Source organism: Dama dama, chromosome 18 (genome assembly GCF_033118175.1).
Source record: "Dama dama isolate Ldn47 chromosome 18, ASM3311817v1, whole genome shotgun sequence".
Classification (NCBI taxonomy): Eukaryota; Metazoa; Chordata; class Mammalia; order Artiodactyla; family Cervidae; genus Dama; species Dama dama.
In genome coordinates, this window is record NC_083698.1 from 71706652 (window position 1) to 71721081 (window position 14430).

The window sequence follows — 14430 nt, forward strand, 5'->3', positions numbered from 1 at the left end:
AGTGGATATGACTAGACAGGAATGTGCCAAGTAGGAGTTAGTGTGAGTGTGTGAGGACCACTAGGATGATGATGATGGATGGCGATCATATCTGTGATAACTGTGATGATGATGGCAGAGGTGAGGATGATGGTGATGGTGATGAGGGTGATGACGGTAGTGATGATGATAACCATGATGATGCTGAGCATGATGAAAATGAGGATGATCATGTTGGTGATGATGACAATGATGATAGCAACAACTGGTGCTATTAAGAGTTAACAATACTGAGCACAGGCTTTGTGAAGGTGGTGTGATTTAACACATGGAGGACTACGTACACGGAGCATCCTGCAGCTTCTACTCAACAATATTCTAGTGTAGTGTATCTATATGCATAATCCTAAACTAAGCGCAAGCATCTCACTCTCATTTTAATATATGGAGAAACTGGGTTTAAAAGGGCTTCGCTGGCCAAGTTCACAAAGCCACTAAAAGGTGGGACTTCCAGTTTGGACAACTGTGCTCTGCCTCCAGGGCCTAAACTCTTGATCACTCATTTACAGAACAGTTGCTTTATACCAGAAGGTGCTGAGTGTTTACAAACATCAATCCTCACCACAGTTATTTGAGAAGTATGTCATTATTACTAGTTTCTGGATGAGAAAATGGAGGTTGATATTGTTAAGCAAGTCGCCCAATCTCATCTAGCTGGTTAGAGACTTCAACCAAGCTGCCTTATTCAAAAAGTGGAACAGAGTTTAATCTGCATGTTTCATTCAAGATCTGTGACATTTTTTTTTTTACCTCACGACTTAGCAAGGACTGGTGAAGCAGCAAGTTGGGGAAACTAGACATCATACACAATGTGTGATCTGCAGAAAGATGTATGGCCAGCCTCTGATAAGTACATGGAGAAAGCCTGAAGTCAACCCAAGATGGAAATCTCTCTGAGATTCTGTACTCTGAATTATTCTTTCAAACATTTTGTTAATATCAGGGAAAGGACAATCCAGGCAGAGAGAAGAATGCATGTTAAGACTAGATACATGAGGGCTTCCCCGGTGGCTCAGTGGTAAAAATCTGCCTGCCAATGCAGGAGACTTGGGTTTGATCCCTGGTCCAGGAAGACCCCACATGCCACAGAGCAACTAAGCCTGTGCACTGCAACTACTGAGCTTGTGCTCTAGAGCCCAGGAGCTGAAACTACTGAGCCCACTGCTGCAACTACTGAAGCCCAAACACTCTGCAGTCTGTGCTCAGCAACAGGATAAGCAGTCATCATGAGAAGCTGGTGTACCTCAACTAGAGAGTAGCCCCACTTTGCACAATTACAGAAAACCTCACACAGCAATGAAGGCCCAGCATAGCCAAATAAATAAATGAATAAAATTATATAAAAAAGACTTAGATATATGTAAGATAAAACGGTGCTTGATGAGAAACAGGAAATTAGAACTAAGGGTTGTACAGTCAGAAGAAAAGTGGTAGGTGGTGGTAAGGAGACAAGATTTGGCTTGTATGCCAAGGGTCTGTGTGCCAGGCTGGGAATGACAGTCTTCCCTGTGTGAATGAAGCAGGAGTTGTTAGAAGCTCTGTTTTGTCTTGGTTTGGTTAGGTTTGTTTCAGCCTTAGAAGAGGATTGAGCTGGTTTGTTTACTAAGAAGACAATCCTGGGGGTATCTAGGAGAGATGTTTCCTGAGATACAAGCAGCTGTGGAGACATTGATTACAATACTCAAAATTAGAGGCGTGGAAGGAGCAGATAGAAGGAGGCTTGTGAAACATGAAGAGAAGATGAGATATATCCATGGCTCCTGCCACTTTAGCTTTCTGCAAATTCTCATTAACAGGATTAAGGGTTTGGAAAATATTCCAACAGGAAGTCATCAGTTTCATTTTATCCAAAGAATGGACATTTTGTAATGACTTGGCTATAAAATGCAATTGGAAATATATTCTCTTAAAGCCTACATTTTAACTTCTCATGTTGTAGATGGGATAATGCTGCAAGTCATGACTTTTGCAGCAAAAGAAGACTTGAGAGTTCATTTTCCTTCTTTCCTGAGAGTGCAGAAGTGCAATCACTTTTCCTAAGAGTGCAATCATTCAGTTGCATAAGCCAGCAAAAGACTCCATAGTTTGATTTTTTGCTTCCCTGTTCATTGGTGCTTGATTAGAGATCAAGGTACACACATCTATGGGAATCCTCCTTATTAACTGGAAAACTTCTGAATCTTAGGAAATCAAGTCTTTGAAAAAGACTTCTACACTGTTGGTGGAATGTAAATTGGTGCAGTCTCTATGGAGAACAATATGGAGGTTCCTTAAAAAACAAAAATAGAGCTACCCTAAGATCCTTCAATCCTACTTTTGTGTATCCAGGGAAAACCAGGGTAAAAGATATCTATTCATTGCAAGTTATTCACAATAGCCAAGATATGGAAGTAGCCTAAATGTCCATCGACAGATAAATGGATAAAGAAGATGTGGTGTATATATATACAATGGAATGTTACTCAGCCATGAAAAGAGCAGAATAATGCCATTTGCTGCAACACGGATGGATCTAGAGATTATCATACTAAGTGAAGTAAGCCACACAAAGACAAATATCATATAATGTCATTAATATGCAGAATCCAAAAAAAGTGACACAAATGAACTTACATACAAAATAGAAATAGACCCACAGCCATAGAAAACAAACTTATGAGTACCAAAGGGGGAAGTGTGAGGAGCAATAAATTAGCAGTTTGGAGTTAGTATATATATTGCTGCTGCTACTGCTAAGTCACTTCAGTCGTGTCCGACTCTGTGCAACCCCATAGCCGTCAGCCCACCAGGCTCCCCTGTCCCTGGGATTCTCCAGGCAAGAACACTGGAGTGGGTTGCCATTTCCTTCTCCAGTGCGTGAAAGTGAAAAGTGAAAGTGAAGTCGCTCAGTCGTGTCTGACTCGTAGCGACCCCATGGACCACAGCCTACCAGGAGCCTCCATCCATGGGATTTTCCAGGCAAGAGTACTGGAGTGGGGTGCCAATATATACTCCTATATAAAACATATATAGCCAATAAGAACCTACTATATAGTACAGGGAACTATACTCAATATTTTGTAATAACATATAAGGGCAAAGAATCTGAAAAAGAATATATGTATATTCTGTACACTTGAATCAGCTGTACACTTGAAACTAATACAAAATGGTAAAGCAATTATATTTCAGTAAAAAAGCATTAAATTCTCTAGAGCTGTATAAAAAAAGAACCCAGCTTTCCAAATGGAAAGTATCCCTTCTTAGAGGCCTTGCCATGTGGCAGAATGAACTCTGAGATTAGGATGATCTGAAATCAAAGTTTGATCCTTTGACAAATTATCTCTGAGACTCTTCAGTTCTAATACCCAATTCCAATGTGTGTGTGTGTGTTGGGGGGAAGGTTTCCCCATTCCCACAGCAATGTTGCAACACTAGCTGGGTGTCCTATAATTCAACTTAATATTATCTACCTGGAGGTAATGTCAGATCGCACAGGTTAAGGGCAGCCCCATAAGACTGCACTGCACTCCACTCCCCACCCCCAATTTCACACACCAGTCACAAGTCCAGGTTGGCACCCGTGCTTCTAATCAGCTGACTGTAGATCAGAGGGTCCCATGACCCCTTCCTGGGATACGATTAATTTGCTAGATCAGCTCATAAAACTGAGGGAAAGATTTTAGTTTATTATCAGAGGATATAACCCAGTTATAAAAGGATATAACCCAGAAACAGCTAGATGCAAGAGAAGCACAGGCCAAGTTATAGGGAAGGGCATGGAGCTTCCACGCCTTCTCCAGGGACCCCACCTTCCCTGAACCTCTACTTATTCACCAACTTGGAAGATCTTTGAACTCACTCTTTTGATTTTTCATGAAGATTTCAATACAGAGGCACCATCGATTAAATCATTGGCTAGTGGTGACTGAGTCAGCCTCCAGCCCCACTCCTCTTCCTGAGAGAATTACAACAGTCTCATCACTTGGCGGTTCCCCTGTCGTCATTGGTTAGGTGCTTTTCAAAATTCACCTTTACCAGCTGTGGTAGAAAGAGCTTGTTATGAATAATAAGACACCCATTTTATCTTTACAACTCTGAACTGATTTCTAGAACTGAGGACAAGAGACCAAATATTATAACAAAAGCGTTCACTGCTCTTATTGCTTAGGAAATTCCAAGGGTTTTTGGGAGCTATGAGCCAGAAACTGTGAAGGAAGACCAAATATATATGAGAAATATATTTGGGTCATCTGAATGACCAAATATATTTTTATTATAGATCACAGTACCACAGTGACCATGAGCATTGTCATAGTTTCTCTAAGGCTCTCATTTATTATATGTAAAAAGATGGGAAAAATAATAATCTAGTCAATAAAGCTGTTGTGAGTTTAAGTGAATTAATCCAGGTCCAGTACATCCCAAGAACATAGAAGTTAGTTAATGAATGCTTACAGAATGCACCCATCCATCACTTTAACATCCGATACTCTCACAGAGGGCATCCTATAAGCTGTTATACAGATTTGTTTTTTGTTTGCATGCTTTGGAGCTAGAAGGTGGTTCTTATAGGCAGGTGTGAAAATTATCTTAGCAGAGCCACACTTGCTGGAAATCCTCAGAGGACATTTCAATCCTGCTACTACTGTATTCATCATAAGGCCAAGTCAAGTCAGGGTGGAGCCCTTGTGGGAATTGTCCTGGAGCCAGGTGTGATGGAGTCACAAAGCTCCTTGGCCAAGTGGCTGTGTGCTCCTTCCATCTCTGCCCAGGGTTTGCGTACTAGGACCAGGACACAGTAGGTTTCACTGAGTGAGCCTGGAAGCTGGGCATGGTGGTGGTAGCAGGGAAGGGTCAATGCCAGGGTTGGCCTGGGCAGTACCTTTATGCCAGTCATTGAGTTTCCTCAACTGAAAAGTGGATCTACCTTTTCCCAACATCTCAAGGTTGCTTTGTTACAAGATCACACATAACACACACAAGGGAGTGTCATGCATAGCATAAGATGCCAGGAAATACCAGCTATTAGAAAAACCATTTCTCTTCATCTGTATATTTTTCTCCCTTTGGACAATTTTTCTCTCAGTGGACAATTTCTTTATATTTTATGAGGAGATGGATCCCTTACAGTGATTTATTTTAGACCCTTTGTAAAATTTAACTTCCATCCTGCTAGTCTTCCAGCTAGTTCTTTCAATGAACAAAATCTGGAAAATATGAAATGCAGAAAGACATACTATTCTTGCAATGAACGTGTTACTCTCTCATTTCGCTAAATTGCAACGTCAACTTCAGAGGAGAGAGAGCTCTTGACATTTTTGAGTTGGAGGAAATCTTACCTGACAACCAGGAGATGCTATCAATGTGATCAACTAAATCCTTCTTGGTTAACCAGTTCCTTGTTTTTAAAGGAAAAAAAAATCTCTTAATTTTGTTTCAAAATTATGTATCAGTATCCTCTTAAGATCAGTATTTGGTAGATAAAGAGTAGAGTTAGAATTCAAGGGCAATAGTTTGTAGGGCATATTTTGGGAATTGTCTAAACTCCACCTTTTAAAAAAGAATTAAATGATTTTTCTAGTTTTCCACCCATGGCAAAACTCACAAATATCTTCATATTTCACAACTTTTGCACAATAGGTAAATTATCAAGTTCTCTTTCCAAAACTTTCTGTTCTGATTGAATGTGGCAAAATGTCCTTGGGAGCAAGTAAAGAATTCAATAATTTATGTTGTACAGATTGCTGAGAAGTCAACATTTAAATAAGAAGTCTGTTATTTAGAATTTACTTCTGCTTAAGTATTTTTCTTATATTAGAAAAAGGCCCAACTGAATTTAAGTAAGTATTAGCTATTAGGAAGTACAGGTCAGTGGTTGTTATTACTATCTAAAAACTGCCTCTTTGTCAGCTCTCTCTTATTTTGAAAAGGACTCCAGGAGGTATGGATACACTCAGAATTTAACTCCTCCACTTCAAATATATATCTATTTCTCATCTCTGTCTGCGGGGTAAGGGAGGAGGAAATCCAAAACTTACCTAAGACCAAATGTCTAAAATACTTTGGGATATTTTTTTGGGTTGCTTTTTGTCCATATTTTACAAATTTGTCAAAGTAATGCATAATTACATACAGAGTCTTTCCGGCATACCACGCTTCAAAGGTCAGGCCACCAGGGCCTCATCCAGGCTGCAGTCTGTGAGCCTTTCCCTTGTCAAGAGGATGTTTTAAGGGAACTGTAAAGTGGGATTATACTACAGCATTAGCTATTATGCTGTATTTTGAGCCCATCTTTGCAGCCGACAACAGAAGGAAAATAAGACCTTGTAATCTCTAAAAAAACAAAACAGGTCTGGGTCTGGAATAACATAGAGATCAAAGTTACTTTTTAAGCTGGTCCCCTTCTGTTGGGGAGAGTGCAATTGTGTTGGACACTTAGCTCTTATCCTTATCCCCTAATCTTTGTTGTACCTTGACTGGGTGAAAGTTCTGTCTGTCATCTCACCTAACAGAGGTGAAGTGGGGTGTGAGGGACAAGGTTCTCTGGGCCTTCTGATCTACATGGTTAGAGTCCTAAGTCAGTCAGTGTGAAGGGCATGTTTGTCTCACGCATCACCCTGGATCTCAGGGCATCCAGTCACTGTGTCTCATGACTTACCTGAATGTCCTCACTTTCAGTGTGTGGCCAAGCTAAAAAGATTTTTATCACCATAACTTTTATCTTCTTAGGTTTTTATGGCTAATATTTTATTGTTTAAATGTGAAGGACTCTTCAGAAGTGCTCTAGAAATGATTCCCATGTGTTTTCTTCCAAAAATATCCATATCCCTCTACTGTGTAAACCTCACAGCTGTTTGTTTGGCAGATTCTTTTACAATGCTTCATCCTGAAAAGATTCCAGGAGGAGAACTTTGGCCATAAAACATCTTATAAAAGTTATTCTTCTTTCTCCAAACTACAAACATTAGAGTAAAAGTCAGTAAATGTAAGTATTTTATTCTAGTATTCCGATTTATAGATGCCATCCTTCTTTATATATATATATTCTCTCTCCATTTGGGGAAATAAAAAATAGCTTCATAATTGTGAAAGCTATAAACACTGCAACCTCAATCTTGTGATATTGGTGGGTTCCCAAGTGACATGGGTCGTTTGGATGGACACCAGTTTTCCCATCTGTAAATCTGATGTGGTACTGAGGAGCTTAACTGCTTTGCTTCTGTGGTTTTCTTCCTCTGTGCATGTATTCATAAGGAGACTTCATTTATAACTAGTGAGTTCAAGATTGTAAGAGAATACGGGGTGTTATGATTAGGTCACTCTTATCTACACAGTGTCTAATATTTAGATACTTGGCAATCTTGAAAAATTACTTGGATTTCACTTTATTGTCGGTAAAGAAGCTTTATTTGGCTTGATTACCATTCATGATGTTTATCAAAGACTCTGAAATCAAACTTGTTTACTAATCTATATTTAGAAACATTTTATATGAGTCAAGTGAATGTAAAAGAATGCCATGTTTGGTATGGGTTTGGAGGTGTTTTCCAGTGCTGCTGAGACTCACCAGGTCCCCTCCTTTGTGGGAAGTGCAGGTGATAAAGTGCGGGGTCGGTGGTGACAATTATCCTTGCCTTTCTTCTGCCGCCGCTGCTGCTTAGTCACTTCACTCATGTCTGACTCTGTATGACCGCGTGGACTGCAACCTGCCAGGTTCTTCTATCCATGGGATTCTCCAGGCAAGAATACTGGAGTGTGTTGCCATGCCCTTCTCCAGGGGATCTTCCCCACCCAGGGATCAAACCTGGGTCTCCTGCATGGCAGGCAGATTCTTTACTACTGAGGCACCAGGGAAGCCCTGCCTTTCTTCTCCATCTGTGCAATAAGCTCACTAACAATTACTGTCAGTGTCTGTGAACTAGAGATGAAATGTTTCCCTGGGCCGTACAAGGTCTTGTGAACACCCTGGGGAATTGTGGAGAATTGAACTAACGCATCAGGAGCTGGACCCCACTGGACTGGGCAGGACCTTCTCCCAAGAACAACCACAACACCCATGCTTTCCTCTAGGGATGCTGTGCCCAGCCAGGTGATGGGTGTGCAGTGGGCAAAGATCTACTATCCCTGCCCCGATCACTGGAGCACCAGGGACCAGACAACCAGGGACAGTCCCTACACCCAGAGTCCGCTGATCGCTCAAACCAGTTCAGTCCCGGGCTTACACATGTAGCCGGTCTCTTCTGTTCCTTCCCAGGAAACGACAACAGAGGCTCTTGCTCACTGCTCCCTCCTCTCTCTGCTCCTGACTGACCCTGGTGCTTCCGAAGGTGGGCCCTCCTCCTCTTGGAATCAAACAGATTATCTTTCAGTGGCAACCATCTCCTGACTGTTGGACTTGAGTACGTCAGGTCTCTATGAATACACCGCATTAATACTCCCTCAGCCTGGACACACACAGCAGCAGTGCATTGTCCCTGGGCCCACGATACCATGATAGTGTTAGCTAGCTTTGATGCCCTGAGCTTTTGGGGTTCTCTCCACCATTCCATTTCCTCCTCTGAGGATCTTCTCTGGATTCCTCCAAGAATTTGGGGCTCTTTCTTCACATTCCCCTGAGGTCCTTTCATCACTGGCTGTTATAAACCAGTTGTAGTGCGTTAAAGTTGGCTGAGTCCATGTTTTCCTTGCTTGAAGGGAAAACCATGTTTTTTTCATATGTGCAGCCCGAGGAGCTAGTGAATGCCTCTGTACTGCAGGAATGCCGTGGGAACTGGATGCGGTTATTCCCTTCACTTTCTAGGCACACAGATTGGGAATTAAAGGATAAAAAGGAAAGGGATTTTTATATTAACAATTAAATCACTGTGAAGTCAGTCTTGAGTGAAATTTTTATTTCCGAGGTGTCTGTTCCCATTGGAATATATCTTGACATTTTCAAATAAATACGATGAGTCTTAAGTAAATAGGAAAGATTATGGTGTGATTTTATTGTCCCTCTGCCATCACTTCTCCCTGCCCCCCACCCTGTCAGTTAAACACTCTCACCTCATGTTCACTTGGGTTAATAATCATCTATGCAGGCTATAAATACCATGTCTTATATCCCTGGAAGCTTAAATAGAAGTGAAATAAGTGCATATTTGTATTCTCTAACCATCTTTCAACTGAGAAAAGCAATATTTTAATCCTCTACTACTTGCAATTACTCACTTGAAGTCTGACTCAGAAAATCTTTAAATATTAGAGTGAGAAGGTCTGTGAGGGTCCTGGAGCCCAAGCCTCATTACATGGAGACAATGGGCAAGGCCTGGAGAGGTCAAATGGCTTCTTAAATCAATGAGAAATGAGACTGTGTGTGTATATAGAGATGCAACTTTTGGATAAATAGCAAAAAAATATTAAATCAGTGAATTATGTTGCCTATAAATATGTCAGAGTTTTCGTTTCTTGCAGACACCCAGATGTTTGGGGATTTGTATGATATGTTTTGAATGGATGAAAGCAGAATTTATCTGCATATAATTTAGTTGTCTTACTATAATCTAATTATTGTAGGTTTGCTTGGTTATGATAATATTTGAGAAACACGGCATTAATGCTATGATTTAGTTAGTAAAAGATATGCATATTTAAATTGAAATGTCCCACCATAAAATTTTATAGGTTATCTTTCTAAATAAATGTCCTATATAAGAGAGTATTATTCATTTTAGTTGTAAGCTAGATTATTTTTGAGCAGTCTATAAATCTGATATAGTAAAAGTATTGCTGATTTTAATAGGAAATGTTCTGAGGTATCATATTTTTTTCCTTCTTCCCTTTTTCCTTCACTCCTACTCTCCCCTCCTGCTTGTCTTCCCTGTTTTCCTCCCGTCTTTCTGCCCTTCTTCTTTTTACTTTCCTTCTGTAAGTCTAAAATAAAATATTAAGCAGCAAGGCCCTATAGACCCTGCCAAATATACATTATCTTTTAAAATTGAATTGAAACCTATACCAATCAAGAGAACAAGATAGTCAACATTTAGTTCTTATCAAGAAAAACATCACAGTGTTAGGGTTACCAAATTTAGCAAATAGAAATATAGGATGCTCAGTTCAATGGAGACTTTAGATAAACAATAGATTATTTCTTAGTGAATCTACCTCCATGCTGTGGTTGGGACACACTTACACCAAAGCCTTACGCTGGGTGGTGGGGCTCCTAGGAACATCTGGCTTATATGAAATTCAAATTTAACTGAGCATCCTGTATTTTGTCTGGCAGGAAAACTGATTTAGGAAGTAGGAGAACCTGGTTTGAATTGCACATTTTATGACATTTGCACAGTGCTAGTGTGGAGGCCCCATCTCTCTGAACTCATGGCTACACAGTAATACAAACACATCTCATAGAGCAACCCAAGGATGCAGAGGCATCACGTTCACAAGCCCTTGGCATCATGAGGCGCTGATATGGGGCAGCCCTCCTTCCTCTCAGAGGTCTTTGGGAATCCTCGTGGCTCCTCCCTCACTCTGAGGTCTCCTCCTCTCCAATGAGTTGAGCAGAGGCTGGCAATTGCACAGCAGTGCAGGAACTATGATTACTTTGCAGACATTATTTTCTGGATATTTTTCCTTCTATCTCCTGAAGAGAGTAAAATGTATAAATTAGAAACAGGCTGTTGACCTCTTGCAGTTTGCTGGTCAGAGTTTCATGACAGACATAAGGCAGTTTAAAGATGTGCTCTGAATTCTACTGGGAATTCATTTATATTAAACTCTAGTTTGGTCTCATTTCATTGCTCAGCTTCAAAAGCGAAAAAAAAAAAAAAAGACAATAAGGGATTTAAAATTAAGTGATTTTCTGCAGTGAAAGTCTTCTGGAATTTTAAAAAGCCCAATTGCATTGGCATTTGCCAAATATAAATGCATTTTCCACTAGCTCAGCCAAGAGGAGTTTGGTCGACCATCAGACGCTCAAGGAGTTGATGGTGACTCTGCATTCACCAGCTGAGGCATTGTGGGTACTGGATCTGGCCCTTCTGAGCATGGTGGCCTCAAAGGCTACCTTCTCCCAGGAGCCCTGTGTAAATACACATTCTCCTAGCCTGTTGGTGTCATGTATGTCAGAAAAAAGGAACTCAAAAATAAAGGAAGGAGCAAAAGAAAGTGTAGCTGTTTGTAACAGCAGGAGTGATGATTTCTGTAAGCATGTACCTATCAGGTAGTGTCCTTGTGCATTTATCTGGTTGGGGAAGTCACACATATCTGCATATCAGATGGCCTCAGGACACATCTTCAGAGTCTCAGGCTCCAGGGAAGGTCTGCAAAGGGATGGACTCATAACTTGAAACCCCTGCCTAGCCCAGCTTAGAGTTCACTTACTTCCAGGTGTTGAAGAATTTTGCAACACAATAATTTTATAGTAGTAAAAGGAATAGTAATCATAATAGTATAACAGCTCTACGGACTCATGACTTTCTGTACTCCTTGTGTGTGAGGGGTTGTGCCAATCCCCTCACACATATTATATCACTTGCTGATGAGGACACGAAGTCTTGGTTATGATATATGACTTGCCTAAGGCCACATGGGCTTTGGTACTCTAACTTGATGTAACAGGGCCTCCTTATGATGAACTGAAGAAAATGATGGGTTCCTACACTTCAAATTCAGGCCCATGACATCATCTGTCAACTACAAATTGGCACTTGCCATGGGTGCTTGCCACCTACCTCTACAAGGATTAAATTATGTTCCAATGCAGCTGCTTACCTTCAACACCCCCTGAAGGAGTTCAGGGTGGAGAGCAGAAATGAGGCCCTCTGTGCTCAGGGAAAAACTGGCAGGACACGTCTTCAGATAGTTAGATATTCTCAGGAACTGATTTTATGAGAGCAATTCTTGTATCTCTCATATCTAGAAAAGCACTAAAATCCTTCATGGGGATGACTGTTTCTCTTGACTAGCAGAAACTTTCTACAATGTGCTTGATTGGATGTACTCTGCCTTTACCAAAATCACATATATTGACCTTCCCCCTGCCTCTTTGAAGCAGCCTCTCAGAGCTATCTGAGGTGTTGTCTCCTAGGCTGCAGTCTTCATTTTGCCCCCAGTAAAACTTGCAACTCTCACACTGTTTTTTTTTTTTTTTTTTCTTTTCTTTTTTTAAGTTGACAACCTAGTAAGCCCCCTAAAATGCTAAACTGAGGAATATGTTACTTGACTTGAGAATTGTTTTATAAACGTAGAATTTGAAAGTTCTAGAAGAAACAGGAGCTTTTCAAATCCAAAGTGTTTCTATTCAAAAAACAAACAAAAAATCCCACCCTCCTAAACTGGATGGCTAACAAGTGAAGTCAGGGTAACTGGCCTGCATTCTCTCCAAAGAGTTAGTTTTCTTTATCCACAAAATTCAGCTTTTACGTTTACCTCTCATCCTGGAAGGACAGGCGGGAAACTTTTGAAAGCGATGTTATCATAGTGGTTAGAAAAGCACAACAAACAGAACAACCCAACAAGAGTGATGACTAGAATCTGCTTGGAGCCAGAGGCTGCAAGGGTGATTACTAAGAGCCTGGCTTCTGAGCAAGTACCTTGATGCTCACCTCCACTGCACTGTAGCAAGCTCGGTTATGGTGCTTCAGTTTCCATGTGTGTAAAAGGAGGTACAGAAGTAGCTACTTTAAAGTTTTGTGAAGATTGAGGGTTAATAAACACAAAGCACATTGAACATTAGTATTAATTACTATGTAAGCTTTAGTGGTTTTCCCCACTTTCTTCAGTTTAAGTCTGAATTTGGCAATAAGGTGTTCATGATCTGAGCCACAGTCAGCTCCTGGTCTTGTTTTTGCTGACTGTATAGAGCTTCTCCATCTTTGGCTGAAAGAATATAATTAATCTGATTTTGGTGTTGACCATCTGGTGATGTTCATGTGTAGAGTCTGCAGATGGTGATCACAGCCATGAAATTAAAAGATGCTTACTCCTTGGAAGGAAAGTTATGACCAACCTAGATAGCATATTAAAAAGCAAAGACATTATTTTGCCAACAAAGTTCCGTCTGGTTAAGGCTATGGTTTTTCCAGTGGTCATGTATGGATGTGAGAGTTTGACTGTGAAGAAAGCTGAGTGCTGAAAAATTGATGCTTTTGAACTGTGGTGTTGGAGAAGACTCTTAAGAGTCCCTTGGACTGCGAGGAGATCCAACCAGTCCATCCTGAAGGAGATCAGTCCTGGGTGTTCATTGGAAGGACCGATGCTGAAGCTGAAACTCTAGTACTTTGGTCACCTCATGTGAAGAGTTGACTCATTGGAGAAGACCCTGATGCTGGGAGGGATTAGGGGCAGGAGGAGAAGGGTATGACAAAGGATGAGATGGTTGGATGGCATTACCGACTCGATGGGCATGAGTCTGAGTAAACTCTGGGAATTGGTGATGGGCAGGGAGGCCTGGCGTGCTGCGATTCATGGGGTCGCAAAGAGTCAGACACGACTGAGTGACTGAACTGAACTGAAGCTTTAGTGGTCATTAGACTAAATGGTTCAATATAGATTAAAACTCTTAGGAGAGTGACAAGCATTTCTGAGAGTGCTGTGTGTGTGTGTGTTAAGTCGCTTCAGTTGTGTTTGACTCTTTGCAACCCTATGGACTGTAGCCCACCAGGCTCTCTGTCCAGGAGAGCCCTACATAAGTGTTATTATTAGAGAGATGCTAAGTCATGTAGCTTCCTTGTGATGAAAGGAAATCTTCAAAGCATATGACTTGCTCCATTATCTGCCCCAAGTTCTGTCTGGATGACTAATCAAATTCAAACACATCATTGGCTTGAAAATAAACCATGGATTGTTATATCTGGAAGGGATCTCACACATTTTTTCCTGGCCTTGCCTTTGTCTTCATGAGCAAAAGGAAATGGAAATGTCTTGTCTTTGGTTCTTCTACAAAGCTCCATCTGCTTTTACATACTTTTTTGAATTGCATTCTTCGTTTTCACATAGGTCTGATCTGAAGTTAAGAGACAAAATTCCGGAGAAAAAATGGTGGGCTCTTGTCTGGATGGGCTTCCCTTATACCTCAGTTGGTAAAGAATCTGCCTGCAATGCAGGAGACCCTGGTTTGATTCCTGGGTCATAAAGATCTGCTGGAGAAGCGATAGGCTACCTACTCCAATATTCTTGGGCTTTCCTTGTGGCTCAGCTGGTAAAGAATATGCCTGCAATGTGAGAGACCTGGGTTCGATCTTTGGGTTGGGAAGATCCCCTGGAGAAGGGAAAGGCTATGAACTCCAGTATTCTGGCCTGGGGATTTCCATGGGCTGTAGTCCATGGGGTTGCAAAGAGTCGGACACGCCTGAGCGACTTTCACTTTCACTTTTCACTTTCCTGTCTGGATATGAACACTGGGACACTGGAAGCGGATTTTAAAAG